Here is a 19,272-nt window from a genome sequence, read left to right as displayed (position 1 = left end):
ATTAAAAACACCTATATTGCCACAGCTATACAAAAGCCCTTTGTAAAATAAAATTGAAGATTATAGAAGTGTTTTTAAAAGTGAAAGTGAAAGTCCTTGAATAGAATTTTTTTTCTATATATAATCAAGAGTCAATTCACATACCTTATACACTACTGGGATTTGATTTTTTTTATCACTTTTTTCAAATCTGAATGGACATTAATAACTGACCTTTTATAGTTTTAATTTCCTATAAAACTTGCATTTTTAGTGTACACAGTTTTACAGCATATCCACATTTAATTTCTTAATTATTCCTCCCATAGACCTTTGAGGTTTTACCTGGGGAGGCCCTCTGTCAATAAGATTTCTGAAATAAATTCCTTATATACCTCTCTGTGTTTATTTGCTTTGTTTCTTACTTTCTCAATTGAATGAATCTTCTTGAGGGCAAAGGCCTGTGCCAGGGCTGTTTCCCCTGGCACATGGTAAGTAGTCAATAAATATTTGTGTATAAATAGACAAGAAATATTTTATTCTAAAAGTTACATTTTTTGACAGTTTATTATACTCTATTCAACTGACAGTTTTTATTGAGAAAATGGATTTATTGTTGAGATGTATAAAAGTCTTTCTTGCCTTTTTAAATAGAACATATTGCTCATAATCTAAATATTTCTTGGGAATGCAATATCATTGTCGAATAATTGCCAATTACTTTGCTATATATTTTACCATCATGATTTTAGGGTTCAAAATATATAGACTTTTTGCCTTTACCCTCAATGACCTAAATATTCGTTCTGCTTGAATCTGAGTTTTAATCAATGATAGTGATGAGAGCATCAGTTTTCTTTTCAGCAGACATCTGTATTGCATGCCCATTATTTGTTAGATAGTATAATGATTACAGTAGACATAGCTGCAATGCACAAGGATCATGTAATCATTTCCCTGAGGTCAATGCACAGGAATCCTCCTTTTGGATTTGCTATGTAAAGTTAGGTAGTGAGTTAAGAATCAATAATCAATAAATCTTAAAAAAATCAATAATCAGTGGGTTAGTAATATGTGACAACAGGTATAAAAATAAAGTGTGTTCTATTTGTACTGCTAGGAGGGTTTGTGTTTAGATTGAATAATATCTAACCTGATATTTATGGAGGACTTCTTCAAATACAAATTTGATTCCCAACCATGTTTAGGAAACTTCAGTTCATTTTAGAGGAGGTATTTCTTTATGACCATATGATAGAAATAAAACTGAGAAATGAAAGAGTAAATAACTTATCTAAGTTTGCTTTGCTATTTAGAAGCAGAACTAGACCCAAATTTCATCTTTCTTGGTGGCTAATTCTTTGTACTTCCCACCAGACCAGAGACTGGTAAGAATTTGTTACAGCATGGCAAGGCATAAAAGTAAGTCTTACATGTATCTCTGGATAAAATTCTCTGTAGTTTTCCAGAACAGGAAAGAGAGTCCCTTATATTATTCCCTATAAAAAAGGTGATTTATGTGAATCTGTTAATATCAAATCATATGAGAGTGATGAATTGAGGCAATTTTTGCATTGGTTATGTAAGAGACAAGGACTTAGGAAAGACAGCAACAGACAGGATAGCCAATTCAGAATTTAATCGACAACAATTGCTTACTATTTTCCAGCCTTAAACTTTTATAGTTTCCCTCTGTGTTAGTTTAGGACGAGCAAAAGCCCAAGCCTGTAGAAAATGCATTGTCAATATAACTTCATGTGAGCTTATCCTCAACACAGGCTTTTCTTCATAGTATTTGTATTAGTTTCTAGATCAGAGTCTCTTGTGGCTCAGTTCTCCTGTTGTCCTGGCTTCATGAATTCATTTTCACGATAGGTGGTGGCATTTGTATTGACTGATGCCACAGTGACTCTTCATGCAAGTGCCCTGCTCCCGAGCACAGTAGCCAGAAGGACCTTCCCTACATATAAATCAAATTATGTCATTCCATGACATCAAATCTTCTACTGTCTTTCTGTGGAAACTAGAATGTAATCTGAAATTTGCTAAGAGTACAAATTAAATATTCTCACCAAAAAATGTGTATACACACACATACATAATATATAGTGATGAAATAGGAGTTATTTTCTTCATAGGGCTTAACACAATTTGCAATTATTATTTTTTTTTAATTTATATTCATGTCTTTCTATGAGTTCAATAGGAGTAAGGGCTTCTCCATCCTCATTTACTGCTGTTTATCCAACCCTGGAACAGTGCCCAGCACATAGCCCATAATTTTCCTTCCTGAACTTGGCCTGTGGCTGCTGTGAACTGCTTGCACACACGCACATCAATTCTGTGCTTTTGTTGTTCCCACTACCTAGAATATAACTTTACCCTGATATTCAAAACACTCCTACTTCTCCACACCTGGTTTCCTTATTTTTCAAGACCCAGTTGTCAGGTCAGCCTCTTTCTATAACTTCGTCCCTACAAGTTTGCAGAAATCTCCAGTAAAGCTTTGTACACACTGCAGTGCATTCACCTGTTTGAGGTCTGGCCCTCCCCTTCACTCTTAGCTCCATATTGAATGAATTGACCCAGTGGTTGGTTTCTATATTCCTAACCCCTAACACAGTGCCCACAGGGTTGTACTCAATGAATATTTGCTGCCTGGAAGTTGAACCTAATGAGATAAAAAATTAGAGACTAAATATCATTCAACGCAATTTATGTTATACAGTGCCCCAAAACATTAAAAAATTCTGGCTTTGAAAAATAAGTGGAGTGTCAACATTTGGCTGTTGCATAAATGAGTGAACCGAACACAGATTCATGAACTTCATTAACTCTCATCACTGCTTAGTGCTGCCCTCAAACTCAAAATCCTTTAGAATAGCCAAGCCTCTCTGGTTGAATGTGCTGGATTTATAGTCAATAATTCTGGTCCACACTTATGCCAGTAGGATCATTATAATAAATGATACAGAGGCCATATTAATAAATGTGCTTACAGGTCACATATAACAACAGCAAAAGCAATAATAATAATAATAACAACACTTATTGAATATATGCCATATGCTAAACACACCTGTTTCACTTTTATTTCTAACCCTCACCAGAGTCCTACAAAATAAGTGGTAGAATCTGTGTCTTGCAGAACATGAAAACAAGGCTACACATTTATTATGTCTCAAACTTTCAGATACCCATATTCCTCTCAGCATGTTTATCAATGCTTATTAATAAACTCTTATGCTGAACTGATATTCTGCGAGGGACTGAGGACAAAAGAGAAACCCAGGGAGGCCCAGAAAATGTGAGTGTCCGTGTTGCTGACCACATGGGCCTGGACTGACACTGCTCCCGTCAGAAAAGAACTCAACAGTGGGCATGGGAGGATATCGGTGACCCCCATAACAACCCAGGATTAATAAGTTTCCCATTTGGGGAACAGCACCCCGTAGCTTGCTAAACTTGCCATCTTCCTTAGGATTCTTTGGTGCACAGTTCCATCCTGTTCTTGTTTCTAGTGAACAGTTCTTGCAGCAGCCCCAGCTGTAACAGAGATTTCCCCCTCCACTACTCTCCACTCCATTGCACTCCACTCCGTGACAGTGAAGCCCTGACAGCAAGCAAATACCCTGACCTGGTCCTTTCAGAGTCCAGAGGTGTGGACCGACACGGGAGGGGCAGGCACATCTCATCCTGGCAGATGCCCGACATTGACATGGGCAGCGGGCTTTGTGGGAGGAAGGCTGGAGCTGGGAGTGCCCAGCTGGAAGCCGCCCATAATTTAACACTCGCAGATGGAGACTGAGGGTGATATGATACCCCCAGCTGTCTGCCACTGCCGCCTTCAAGGCCCCCCTTGGCTGCCTGGAACTCAGGATGCTTTGGGAAGGGCCCGGTGCGGGTGGGGGCGGCCTAATAAAGCAGCTGGTCTATTAGAAGATAAGCTTTGTGGAGAATCACACAATCATTCCGAATCCCCCTAATCCCAAACTTTATTGCCCTAGATAATAAGCTTTGGTGGCGACGCTGAATTGAAATATGGAATTGTCTGCAGGCTGGAGGCACCTGCTGTGTCACTCAGTGCAGGGCTGGCAACTGCTGTGCACAATTCAAGGGCAGGTGCATGCCGCCTGGGCTCCCAGAGGGAAGGAGGTCAGACAAGGGGGCCGGGCCTCACTCCCACAGAGGACTCCAAATACTCTGTGCCCAGGAGGCCTCACTTAGGCCTGAGAATGTGTTCTCTTTGCCACTTATGAATTAAACTGTTTTGGGGGACTTGGGAGAAAAAGAGCAGGAGGATGCGATTGTCCTTTGGGGAGGCTAAGGCTTAGGGAGGGAACCCATTTTGTCTGCAGATCATTGTGGTCAATGTTATATCAGCCTCTCCTTTCCTCCTGTAACCCCTTCTTATGCTTGCCTGGCACTGCCTTGAAACAAGCTGTGTCCTCTTAAGGCAGAGACCTTGCCACCCCCTGATATTACAGGCCTACCCAGTACGCCTCCCTGTCCCTCCTCAATGATGCCGTGTCTGCACCAAGAAGATTTATGCGTCTTCTCCTATGTGAGTCTCTAGTTCATGATTCATGTCAGGATTATAACCCACACAACATTAATTAATTAAATTATCTATTAATTGCTTCTATGCTTTTCTTCCCCACTAGATGAGAAAGTCTTTGAGGGCAGGGACCATGTCTCCTCTTTTTTGTCCCTTGTATCTTGGAGATGCTACGAAGGTTTACCAAATACAAAACAAGCAAAAAGAGGAGACAAACTAAAGGCACATAAAATTATACGTGGACATTGAACAAAATGAGGTCAATCTACATCACTCACAAGGATTGACATCCAAATCCTACTGTTAAGTGAAGACAATGCAAGGTGCTAATGAGTGTCAAGAATGTTATCTTAAGTGAAAAACATACTGGTGGTCATGGTTGCCTGCTGGGAAGGATAATGGTAAGGTGGTTACAATGGGAGGAAGGGAGACTTATTTTACAGTTCAAACCCCTTTGCAATACTGAGCTTTTTTTTTTAAAGATTTATTTATTTATACAAGCACTGGGGTACAGGCCAGAGGAGCCAGAGGATGACAGAATCCATCAGAGACAGAGCAGGGAGCAGAACAGGCAGAAGGACCGAAATACACTGCTGAGGGGAGCAGCGGGCGAGACAAAAGCGGGCTGTTGTGCCATGTGGGAATCTCCCTGAGCCGGGCAGGAATCGAACCGATGCCGCGGAGGCTGTGGACAGCTTCACAGTGGTGTGCTCAACCCGCTGCGCCACCACGGAGGCCCGCAAAACTGAACATTTTAACTTGTGTGAATATCACCCTTTAAATGAACACTAATACTTGTAAGTGAATAGTAACTTTCATTTGCACATGTAGAAAGGTATTCGTCAAATGCAGTAATAAATGAAAGGCTTATGCACAGATTGGTCTCACTCTTCTTACTCCTTGTTACATATGTGATCTGGAATAGGGGATAAGTCTGCCCAAAGGCATTTGCATCAGATAAAGGAAATAATGTACAACACGAGTTCTCTCAATGCAACTGAACATTTTGGGCTGGAACAGGAATTTGTCAGTCCCTGTCAATGAGCTTAGAAGCTATAGTTGAGAAGTTTGGAGGGTGCAATGCAGGAATTCACTGACTACTCCAGAATTTTTAACTCTGGGTGTGAAGAAACCAATGTGGCATTTCATGCACCTCTGAGGAATAATAAATCTGGCAAGATTCACTTCCAAAGAAATCTGTCAACTTTTCCCTATTATTCTGATAAAAACCACGCTGCTCAAATTTTCCTTATTAATACATTCTTCCTCCATTTTCCCTTCTTCGCCTTCTCTCTCCCTCAACTATGTTATAGGTGCCCTTCCTAGAAGGTTTGCCCTCTCTCAGATGAACATGACCTAAATTATTTTGTTCCCTCTTGATGGTGTATTGATTATTTCCCCAGTCCCATAAACAACACCTCAGCACCTCTCCAGGGGGCTGACTGCACAGATTAAATTAGGAGCAATCTTGACTTTTAATAGGGCCTCTCCACCAAACAGTTGCCTTGCAGGAGTGATTCATGAGTTTAGTTTATCATTCCAATAGCCTTTGGTAAGGCTGACTCCTTCCTCCAACACAGCCTTTGGATATTTAGCCTGAATGTAGGAAATCTTGATTAAGGTTGGGTATATTCCCAAATACAAGACAGAGAAAATAAGACTACAGTATGTGTGGTCACCCACAGAACATATGTGTGAGCTCCATTCAGGTGGAAGGGGCCAATATTCATCTTTGAAAATGGTGTCTTGGGGATTGCCTATTCTTGGTAGGTTCAAGAGGCAGTAAGAGTATTTGGTGGTCCCCTTGCTAAACTGCCATACCAATTTTTGCTTTTATGTTTTCATAAAATATGTGGCTGCATTCTAATGGACTGAATTTTAGGGACTCCCTGCTTCCTTTTCTGAAGTGGGGTTTGGGTTTAAATAATTCTCAGTAAACCAATAAAGAATTCCATATGCCTTAATGGCTTCATTTGGGTATCCCATCATGCACTGTGCCCCCACAATCCTCTCCTTCTCTAGAAAAGACTATTGATTTTCTGTGGCATCCTTGATGAGTTTAGTCACCCTGACCTGCCTCAAGGAGGTTCTGAGAGGCTGAGGCACTTGTTTTTGGCAATTGCCTTAGTTTTAGAAACTCCACAACTAGCCTTCTTCCCAAGAGCAGCAAGATTTGGGGGCATCAGAGTAGAATTTACTGGCCCAAAGCATAGTTCCAGGGTCCATTAGTAGACAATATGCTCCAGTTACTCAAGTTCTTCAGGGACCGCAGATGATGTAAGTTTTGGAAAAAGCAGCCTGTGCTATTGATTCAAACATACTAGTCTACATTACATATATTTTGTACGTAAGTGTTGAAATGCAGACAACTGGTTGGCAAGTTATTACATTTGCAGACATTCAACTAAATATTTTTTAGTTTTGATTTTCAGCTTAAAAAATGTTGAAATGAGATTTTTTTCCCAATATCTCGAATATTATCAGTCTATTAGTTTGGGCTCCCTGTGTATGTTCAGAGAATAAATAAGTCTGAAAACCTGCCATTATTCTCAGGAGTAGTTTATGGGAATGGAAGCACAATTCTGTACAGCATCATTTTCAATAACTGAGCAGTAGCACCCTTGGAAATGCTCAGAGAAATGTGTTATCCATGTATGCACCCTTACATTGTTCTAATTTCAAGGGGATAGTTACAGTTAGCATTTGCTATGTAACAAACCACCCCCAAATTGGGAAAAAACGGATTTATTCTTTTTCAAGATTATATGAATGGGCTGCTAGATTGTACTGCTGGTTTTGCCTGGAGCTGCTCTAGCAAATACAGTCAATAAGAGGATCAGCAGGTTCCAAGTAGAGATGGTATGTCACCTTGTATGTTGTGTGTTTGGTGGCGGGTGCTGGCCATTGGCTGGGATGTTTCTCTTCTCTCCCAGTTGGCCTCTCACCTTCAGATAGTCTAGATTTGCTCCCTAAAATGCAGGTGCCAGGGCTGCTTTCCAAGAAGATGCAGGTGGATGGACCAGAGCAGGTCACAATGCCAGTTCAGAGTCAGGGGCAGAGAAATAAACTCTCCCCCCTGGATGGGAAGCAAAGTTATAGAGCAAAGGGGCCTGAACTCTGGAATGGAAGGAAATCACAGCCATTAAACAACAAACCACATTCATGCCACAGATGACCTGCAGGTCCAGAAGCAAGGAGAAGGGACTGCCCTTTCCTTCAACTAAGCTGGGGTATTGGATCTGAACCACCGTTGCTGTGAATTTGGACCCCTTTCCTTTCATAAAGTGAATTTCCAGTCATCGGAGGGTAAAATAAAATTTAAAAAGCCCATGGCCCCTGAATGAAATAGTAGATAAGAGCAGGCTCTCAAATCAAAACAAGTGGGTTTGACTCCTTTGATCTACCACATACTGGCTGTGATGTGAATAAGAGAAAACTTTATCCTCCTCTTCTGTAAAATGGGATGATTATTGTATCTTTTCAAGTTTTTTAATCTTGTGTGCATGTAACATGTTTATGTGTGGGCTTAATGAAAAGTCATTTTTTTGCTTCAATGTGTGGCATGTGTGCCATAAATTTCCATTATTGTCCAAAGACACAGAAGTCAAACCGAAAGAGTAGCCGAAATTACTATCGTAATATATATTTATAAAGTCCAAAGTCAATACAAAGGAGTAAAGAAAAAATCAACCTCCCCAATTATCCTGCACGTTAAACACTAACCTTGTGTTTTAATGTGGTTCAGAGAGTAAAAAGGGTTTGCATTTTGCACTCAAGCCAAGCTGGTTTCTAATCCAGCCTCTGCCGTTTACTGTGTAATCATGAGCCCCACCGGCTCTCTCGATTGCAGATTTCTGGTCTGCAAAGGATGTACAGTAACAGCACACACAGTCACATCAAAGGGGTGGATGTGAGAAGTAAAGGGCTTATGTGAAGTGCCTGGTACATAGTAGGTACTCAAAATATACATGTGTTTTTCACTTCACTTTTTGAATTTCTAATTTCTTACTTGAGCTCAAAAAAATTGAATGACATTGTTTGAGGAATGGCATGTAGAAAATGGTGATTGACATTCCTCTAACGTTCTTTTTTGTTTGTTTGATTTTGAGGTTTGTGCCAGGAGTCACAAAAAGAAGCCTCCCCTCTCTTGAAACATCGAATGTGTTTTTTGTCCGTATTGACTGTTCTCACTGTTCTGTCTCTTTAAAAAAAAGAACCTGAACAGGCTGCTCACCCCATTAAAAGGAAAGACTGTGAGTTTTTCAGTTCTACTGAACTCTGCATGACCCTCACAGACAATAATTGCTTTAACATAGGGTTAGGCAACGGCAACAAACTTGTCTAAAAATAAGCCAAGGCTTAAAATACAACTTAACCTGGGAGATTTAAGTAGGTAAAGAAGATGGCTTCTCTCCGGAATTGCTTCTTGATTAATCACCCCATCTGAGGCCGCTGGAAAAATGACACTTTTCAAACAGGGCTTTAAATGTCTCCTGCTCCACTTTTCCACACTGGCAGGAAGCCAGTCCCGGAAAGCCATTGGTTCTTAAAGGGGACCAGTTCCCTTGGATTTTCCTGAGCTCCAGCTCAGGAAGGAAGTAGGATACTAGTGAAAAGACTGATGAGAGGGAATTTTCATGCCCTTCCCATAAGGTTTGCCTATCTAGAAGATAAACTCAGTGAGTAGTCATTAAGCTTGGAGGACACAAGCAGCCATATCTGGAAGAAGTACACGTTTTCAACTGTGCTCTGAGCTTAGACAAATGGACTCCAATATATTCACTAGTTGCTTTCTAGTTATGTCATCTTGTCATCAACACCTGGGTTCTGGCATTTTATTGACTTGCCTTTAACGTGCCTTCAGTCCCTTGTGCTGAGCTCTGTCAACCCTGGGGTTCTTCCCAGACACTTCCTTGGACATCTGTGCCTTGCATTTGGGAAACTTCCATTTGTCTGCTGTCTGATGACTATCTCCCATCTACAGTTGTTTTCTCTTTTTCAAATTAATTCTGATTCATCTGAGTTAGAGTCTTGCCTCTCCACCAAACTTGCTGGGCACTGCCAGCATCACTGAAAGATGTCAAGTCCTTGTTAATAAACAAATCGATTTCTGCTCTTACTACATCCTGGACATAGTCTCTGTGGTATTCAAGTGACTCTGGTTTTATCACCTAGGCCGAAAACATGCCTCCACCTGATGGGATTTTTCAACCAGAGTTTCATCTTGGATTTGGGTGAGGCACTTTTTGTAACCAAGAGAAATTCTTCTTGATCTCAGACTAACAAGCCATGGGTTGGCTTAGTGGTTTTCATAGTATATTGCTCATCAAAACCCTAGGATTCTTCAAATGGTTCTCTGGGGCTCTCGCAATTTATTTCAATGACAGTGGTTCCATTCTGATCAATTTTGTATACTGTATCGGAGTTCTACCTAAGATTGCCCCTTGTCTGCAAATTCATCCCCAAGATATTTCATATTTCTTCCTCTCTTCCTCTGTGTCTATGATTAGTTTTCTATAACAACCCTATATAAAACAGTAACATTACTTCCCCCAATTTCCTGTTCCCTTTTCATAAGTATTTATACCCTTTAACATACTATGTAGTTATTACTTATAGTGATTCAAGCTCCCATGAGTTTTTGTTATGTGTAGTACACCACCCTCTGTACCTAAAGCAATATGGAAACATAGGAGACGTTCAATAAATATTTGTCCAATACATGCAATACATGAATAAACAACACTTAGAGAAAGAGTCCTAAGTTCTAGGGTATTCCATCTGTCTGTCACTAAGTCAGAATGACTTCTTGATTATATAGTTTTCTTTTTATTTTATTCTATTAAAATTAACATACAATTTGACATTTGGGGGAGCATGCAATTCCAATGCAAGTATAGATATGCTTTACCACCACTAGGGTACAAAGCAGTTTCTCCAGCTCCTAAAAACTCCCCCGTACTGCCTCTTTGGGTACTTCAAGGCTAACCCCAGGCAACATGTGACAGCAATTGTTTTATCTTTTATCTTTTTGAAACCCTCTTTTTTTGCTCAGCTAATGCCCTTGAGAATCACCATACTATTGTGTATATTAGGGGTTTTCTCCTTTGCTTTTTTTTTTTTTTTTTTTTTTTTACTGCCAAGTTGTATTCCACTGCATGGCGATTGTTTATCCATTTGCCTGCTGAAGGACATTTGAATTGTTTCCATTTTTTAATGATTATGAAAAAAGATACTATAAACAATTATCTGCAAAATTCCCTGTGAACCTATTGTCATTGTTGTAGGATTAAAAATTTAACAGCGGGATTGCCAGGACACCTGGCATATATTTAAGTTCATAAGAAACTACCAAACTGTGGTATTGGAACAAAAACAGACACACAGACCAATCGAACCAAATAGAAAGCCCAGAAATAAAACCACAATTATATGGACAACTGATCTTTGACAAAGGAGCAAAGAACATGCAATGGAACATGGACAGTTTGTTCAATAAATGATGCTGGGAAAACTGGACACCACATGCAAAAAAAAAAAAAAAATGAAACTAGACCCCTACCTCTCACCGTGCGCAAAAATCAACTCAAAATGGATGAGAACTGTACATAAAACCTGAAACCATAAAATATATAGAAGAAAATATAGGTAAAACACTACAAGACATACATTGCAATAACATCTTTAAAGACTCACCACCCAAAGCAAAGAAAGTCAAGGAAAAGATAAACACCTGGGATTACATCAAACTGAAAAGTTTCTGTACAGCAAAACAGACATTAATCAAAACAGAGAGACACCCACTGATTGGGAAAAAATCTTTGCACTCCAGTCAACTGGTAAGGGACTGATCACAAAGAACTCACAAGACTCAACAAAACAAAAATAAACAATCCAGTCAAGAAATGGGCAGAAGAACTTAAAAGACATTTCTCCAAAGAAGAAGTGCAAACGGCCAACAAGCATATGATAAAATGTTCAACATCCATTATAATCAGGGAATGCAAATCAAAACCACATTGAGATACCACCTTACATCAGTAAGAATGGCACATACCAAAAAAACAAGCAACAACAAATGTTGGCGAGGAAGTGGTGAAAAAGAAACTCTTTGACATTGCTGGTGGTGGGAGTGCAAACTGGTCCAACCACTATGGAAAGCTGTCTGGAGGTTCCTCAGTCTACTAAAAATGGAGCTACCATAGGACCTGGCAATTCCACCCCTAGGGATCTACCCAAAGGACACAAAAACAATGATTCAAAAGACTACCTGCACCACTATGTTTATTGCAGCACTATTTACAATAGGTAAAACCTGGAAACAATACAAATGCCCCAAAATAGATGACTGGATCAAGAAGATGTGGTATAGATACACAAAGGAATATTATTCAGCAGTCAAAAAAGATAAACTCATGCCATTCGCAGCAATGTAGATGGAGATAGAAGGAATTATGCTCAGTGAAATAAGCCAGAAGGAAAAAAAAAATATTGGATGGTTTCATTTATAGCAGGAATATAGGGGAACCAAATAAGACATCAGTGTAAAAAAATAATAACAGTACAAAACACAACAAAGCATAAAACAGACAATTATAAATCAGACACATTCTGCAGGAGAGGAGGAGGGAGAGGGATCAAAGGGAGGGAGGGAGGGGCACAGGGGACTGAGGTGATGTTGCACGGGTGCATTGGTGAAGGAAACTCTATGGGACTACACCTGAGGGGGTGGGGGGAGCAAATAATGTTTAAAAATGAACAATAATGTAAAAAAAAATTTTTTTAAAAAAGAAACTACCAAACTGTTTTCCAGGTGGTTGTACCATTTTGCATTCTTCTTAGAAGAATATGAGAATTCTAGTTGTTCTACCTCCTTGGCAGTACTTGGCTATTAGCAGACTTTCATTTTTTGAAATTTTGTTTTGTTTTTAGCTATTTTAATGAGTATGTTGTAGTAGCTCATTGTGGTCTTAATTTGCAAATACAATAGTGCTATCTCAATTCCCTAGTGACTAACGATGTTGAACATCTTGTGCTTATTTGCCACCTATACAGCCTCTTTGGTAAGTTCTTCTTTTACCCATTTTTAATTTCATTGAATTTTAAGACTTAAAAAATAAATTCTAATTATATGACATAATGTGGTATGCAAGTATTTTATCCCTGCTGTTAGCTTTCCAAATAGTGTTTTGACAAAGCAAAATTTTTAAATTTCAATAAAGTCCAGTTTGCCATTTTTTTTCTTTCATGGACTGTGTTTTTGCTGCCCTATCTAAAACTCTCTATTTCAAGTTATGAATATTTTCTCCATTGTTTCCTTCTGAAAGTTTTAAAGATTTATGGTTAATATTTAGATCAATGATCTAATTTTATAGGCTATGAGGTTTAAGTCAAAGTTTAATTTTATTTTTGCATATAAGTAAATTGTTTTGACAACACTTATTAAAAAGCCTATTTTATTTTCATTGACATCTTTGTACCTGTATAAACATTAGTTGGTCATGATTGCGAGGTCTATTTATGGACTTCTATTGCACTGAAATATCTATCCCTTCACTAGTATCACAGTCTTGATTACTATATCTTCATAGTAATGACTAATATAAGAAATTATGAATCATCCAACTTTATGCTGGGATAATTTTCTATCTGCTGTTGTCCTGTGCTACAGTATAAGGAAAAAAGTAAAGAGGAAAGCTTTTTGAGTCCTATCTATTTGATGGGCAGTGAACCATGGGAATTTACAGTATTTAAAAATTTTTAAAGCAGTGCATTCCAGGTGGGTATTATTTGCCCATTTATGAAGATGAGAGAACTGAACCTCAACGAATTTTAATACTATGCCCAAGGTTATAAAGTTAATATGAGACAGAGTCATGATTTAACTCCAAGTTAGACCTACCTTCAAGTACACACTCTTTCTAATACACAATAGTTCATGTCAACTTTTCTGGATTCTGGAGGCGTGGAATTTCCCTTAGAACACCTTGGCTGCTCTGTTGGATAATTTTTGAAAGTCATTTACACTAAGTAAAAATATCTCTGAGGCTTCCCAAAAGCTCTTTTGTTAGCATGGTTGAGATGCAAACTTATACAGTCAGAATAGAAGGTTTAGTTTGGACTCCTGAAAAACAGTGTTGAGTTAATCATCTAGCAGTAGATTGTCACAATGGCTACAGGAAGATAAATAATCAAGGATTATAAGTCTTTAATTTAATATAACTTATTCTCATTAATTAAATACCAATTACCTGCATGTCTTTCCTGGGAACTGGCCTTTGCAATCAATCTTTTCAGAAATGTTGTACACACACGCTCACAAAGGTATTAATATCATTCTTAAGATTTACAGGCACTGGACTCTTTGGCTTAAACCATCTTCAAACACTCTACACTGTAACAGCAGATAATCGTCATAAATTTCCTGATCTTTGACCTAAGCGGTTCTTAAATTTCCATTCCCTAAGGGCTCGAGGAGTTCGTATTTATCATACTGAGCCGCTTACTTCTAAGGATCAACGTGTTCCAGCAAGACTCTGAATTTCAGATCTCTGACCCAGCCTCCTACTTGGAGATTTTGCTAGTCACAACAGATGAGAATCCTTAGGGACTAAGAAAGTATTCTGTCCTATGACTTCCCTGTGTAAGATCATTCATTCGTGGACAGTGTAACCTTACAAAGTACCTGGAGCAAATTTGACCCTCAGAAATCTTTTGAATATCCCAGTTGCTCTGACTTAAGTATTCAGTGGCGCATACATCTACTGCTGAAAATACTCCCATTTCAGCCTTTAGCAGCTGGCTATGTTTATCTGCAATTTTTATTAAATTTCTTATCCTCAAGACAGCTTATTCCTTATGCTTGTACCTAACTATACATTTTATGGTTGCTATAAATTTAAGTTTTGAAAGTGGCTGGTGGTTTGCTTAAAGGAGCTGGTGTGAATATGTGCCTTCTGATTCCATATTTCAGTTCAACAAAACAAGGCAGAGGAGGAAACCAAATTTAAGGAAGGATTTACATACAAGCTCAGAGTCACAGCTTCCTACATCTGATCAGCTTCCACTCTTTGTTAACACTTTGAGTGACCATAATAGAATTACCTCCTCAATCATTAGTAGAGTGTTCTTTTTTATTTAAAAAACCTAAATGCATACACATGTGAAGTAGAATTTAAAGAGTGTAAAAAACTGAAAGGGAACACGCATACAGCCATTGACATGTACAAAAGGTCTAGTTAATTGATTTGATAATGGTAGGACACAGGTGCCATGTTAAACTCTGCTTCCATTTTCTCGCTGGCTGCTCTCAAAAATCCTGACATCAAATTCTCAGTTCCAAAGAAAATACTAAATATTTGTGCTATTCATCACATTATCATCTCATGTTCATCCTTTCAACTCTGTGACTTAGTCATATGGTTAAAAATGGCCCTATTATGGGTATTTAACGTGGGCAGGGACAAACATACTGTAAAAGATGCCTCATGGCTTAGCCCTATCAAGTCATTTCTTGAGTTTGACCAATTCACTCCTCCAATTTGTAAAACACAAGAGAAACAGGACTGGGAATTTCTTAACTCAGTATTCTTATTAGTAAACTAAACACTACTAATTTCAATTAGTACTCATCCAGGACTATGAATTATTGCAGTTTTTCCCCTTCAGTAGCAGAGATAGAGTTCTCTAAATTCACTTGTATTCTTTCAGCCAATATCTATGGTCATGCTCATGAGTTACTAGTAAGATGACAGAACTGAAATTGTTTGGGGCCTAGAAAATGAGTAATATTTGTAAGGCTCACACCCCAAATTTGTTCTGATTAACACACTGCAAATACCTAATCTCAGTCTATTCCACTCATTACCAAAAGAGTGTAACTCTAGATTTTACACGATACTGTTGGATAGATCTGTGGATACTGTTGGATAGATCAGGTGTAAGTATATGATCTTGGGTACCAATTCATTGACTAGGAAGAAGATGACCAGCTGTATTAGAAAGAAAAGTTCATGAACATATTCAACTGAGGGGCCTGGAGATTCTTGCTTTGTTTCCTACCTGTTTTGTTTGTTTCTTGCTATTGACTACACCCACATTCTATAACAAATCTCTTTTTTCTTGAGTGAAATGGAGTGCATTTTGGTTCTTTGAAATTTATGACCAGTCAGCCAAAAGAGAGTTTTAAGCTTTCTTTAATATCTTAGAAGGCCAAATGGGTAAAGGTTCATCAGTTAAAGCATTTATGATGGTGTTTTCAGATTTGAATGAGTCAACTCACCCACAAATTACTAAAGGGCTGACCCCCTTTTCTTCTGTTGGGCCCAGATTAATTTTGGTTGGTTATAAATGGTGTTTTTATTCACAAGGCATGGGACATATGTGATAAATGTGAAGACTATCATACGTCTTATAAAGAGCTAATTGTTTGTGAAAGATGTTCTCCCAGTGACACATACAAGTCTGATGTTCTCTGGCTGCTGGCTTTTCTATAACAATTTCATTAAATGATCAACCCTTATACCAGAACATAATGTGACAAAGCAGAGATTGTCTTCCTTGACCTTGGCAGGATCTGGAAACATTAAAAAGAGATCAAATACTTTTTTTTTTAATAAACAACTTTATGAAGACCTAATCACCCTGCATACTAAATTCAAGCACAGGACTTAAAGGCCTACCATTTTCTCATTAACACTGTTGTTAATTTTTCATGCTGTATCCAATTTTCTCCATGTCTCAGACTAACCACTTACTCTAATTTATTAGCTTAAGAATTGCCAAATTACAAAGGTAAGAAAAAATTATGTTTTGCCTTTCCCCCAGAATTAGATTCTCATTCCAAGGAACCAGAATTCTTCACTCAAGGAATTTCTTCCCATCCCTTAAGTTGGTATTTTATCAAATCTCTAGCCTCTGGAATGTTGGCAGGAATTACTCAGAGTAGAATGTAATGTACTGTTTTGTGTCTTTGTAAAAGTCATTTGGTATTTATCTTCAGAATTATTTTATCATTTTTTCAAATAGCCTAACATACTTCCTCATGTATAAATGGACAATGTGTGGATATTAGAAAGGCTTCATTTGCAGTGAAAACCTCAACAGAATCTCAAAAAAAATATGTTTGAACACTAGCTAGAGATTATAAATTATGGACATCAATTTATGACAAGAATTTCTAACCTTTAAGATACTGCTTTTAAACAGGACTTAACTTTACTGAAAAAGAAATGCATACATTAAATAGACATCTATCTTTATCCTACATATGTATGTATGTATATGTATGATATATGTAGATTTGTCACCCAGATATGATAGATCTATACCAGCTAGACAAAGAGAGTTCTGAAACTCAACACAGTATTGGAGAAATATTTAACATCCTAGAGTTTGTAGCTAATTCTTTAACAGTAATTAAAGTGACATACTTGTGGAGAGAAACATTTAAAATTAATTACTTAGAAGAAAAGAGACACACCTTAAAATTGTAGGAAACTTTCATAATTGCCCAAAAGCTTTGAAGTGGTCCAGGCTCTGAGCTGGGAAATATATTTCATTCTTCATTTTTGGGGGGTCCTTTTCAACATCACTTTGCAGATGTCAATGCTAGTATAAGTCAAAGAAGTTCTAAACCCTTGAAGAACAGAGAGCACATTATTAGTCTGTTATAAGGTGTGTTATCTGAACAAGGAAAGTTTGAAAGCCCAAAACTTTACTTACATCGATTTAACATTAGCCAGATGTGTCTTACATAGACATATGCTCCTCTCTATGTGAATAACAGATCTGTTACTTTTTATTCTTTTCTTTTTCCAATATAACATATTTATCATCAAATGTTTTTCAATGAATTTATGGATAACTTTTCCTGTTTACATATAAATCATGGCCAAAACTAAGTTATATAAATATAAGTCACCATCTGCAAAAACCACTAGAGAAGCCTGAAAGTGAGTTTTACAGGACAGCCTGTGAAGACAAGGGGGTAGAACCACTGATTTTCATACAAGTCATTTGCAGCAAACTGGGTTCACTGACCCTGGTGTTTGACTACTTGGTTAAGGCTAGTAGTTAAAGCTTTGGTTGGAGCCTTTCTTTGGTCTAACTCTGGACTGAATGTTCTGCTGCTAAGCAGAGTGTCTGTCACAGGGTAGTCTGCATGATAAATACTGATTACCTGTTGCCTGGCTATCAAGGAACAGATTTGCATACCTGACCGCAAATCTAACATCTCCCAGGTGCATGCTTGCTGGCATTAGAAATGCTGGGAAAGATACCTGTTGGGTATGCTATCCCAAGTCCAAACTTAATTCTTACATTTAGAACTAAGACGGAATCTCTTTTCCTCTAGGTAAGTAGCAGAAACATCTTCTGGCAAATTTAAAGAACTGTATATAGATCAAACTAAAGAATGGCAATTATAATTTTACAAAACTTTTAGATGAAAAGAAACTGCGTAAGAGAAAAAAATGGCCAACATACATCTCCCTTCAGGATATTTCTAGGTCAGCAATAATTATTTGAGGGGTTACGAAAGGAGAATGCCTCTACTGAATTGCTTTTAACATTGGTCCAAAGTGGTGGTGATGAAGGGGTTCTTTAAATAGATTTGAGAATGCTGAGCTTTAAAAACAGTAGGTGATGTCCTTAACATCCGAGCCAAGCTATTCACTGCAAATCCTACCAACAACCACAGCACTACTGGCATGGATATAAATATTCATATCAATAAATGGGATACTGCTGAATCCGCAAATATAGCTGGAATGGCCCTCATATTGTCACTTCACTGGAGATACATAATTTATTTCTTGAGAAGTCCTCTTTAAGAATCACATATTCGCAAAACAGTCTTCCATGTGCCACTATGTTGTGTTGAAAAAACCCATCACAGATAGATTGTGATAGGGCTACAATTTTCCTGGTTTCCTACAAAAGTCAACAGATTGCATATGAATGAAATACCAGAATGCCCTTTGTTCAAGGGTGTCTTGTCATCAGAGAAGATATGTCTATCATTTCACATTTAGAGAGAGAAAGCGATCAAAAGACAAATATAAGTCACAACTATCTCTTGCTTTCCTTCCTATTCTCATTCCCCCTCACCTTTTTACTAAGTACATTTCAATCCACAGTCTTTGAGCTCAAATACATTTTACATGTGTTACTGTATGCTCTACCATACACCCTATTCTTTGGGACAGTAATTTATTAAATAAAATGCAAGAGAAATATACCAATCTACCATTGTTTCTGAATCTTCTCAGAACATAGAAAGTCCATTCGTAAGATGTGAGGCCACATTATGTTCCACTGAAACAGAGGTCTTTTGACTAGCTTCCGATTTTTATTTTTATTTATTTATTTTATGAGAGTTTTATTTAATTTTTTTTTTTTTTTTTTTTGTGGGACCCTCGCCGGCGGCCGGGAACGAACCAGCGCTGAAGAGGCTGCGGGCAGCCTCGCAGCCCAGTGCTCAACCGCTGCGCCACCAGGGGAGGCCCAGCTTCCGATTTTTAATTTTGGTTCTCTAGCCCTTTAGAAAACAATGTAAGGCAAGTTCTTATACTTCAGTACACTTTGTTTCAATTCCATTAATACTGAGAATATAGTCAGCCAAGGAAAATGGTTAATTTATTATATACTGGACATAGTAATGTTGAAGTAGACCCCCCAAAGCATACATACACACTGACCAGAGATACTGTAGTAGAAACAAAGTGTGATGAGTA

Source organism: Talpa europaea, assembly GCF_964194135.1.
Source record: "Talpa europaea genome assembly, chromosome: 1".
Taxonomy (NCBI): Eukaryota; Metazoa; Chordata; class Mammalia; order Eulipotyphla; family Talpidae; genus Talpa; species Talpa europaea.
Note: the sequence above shows the minus strand (reverse complement) of the source record.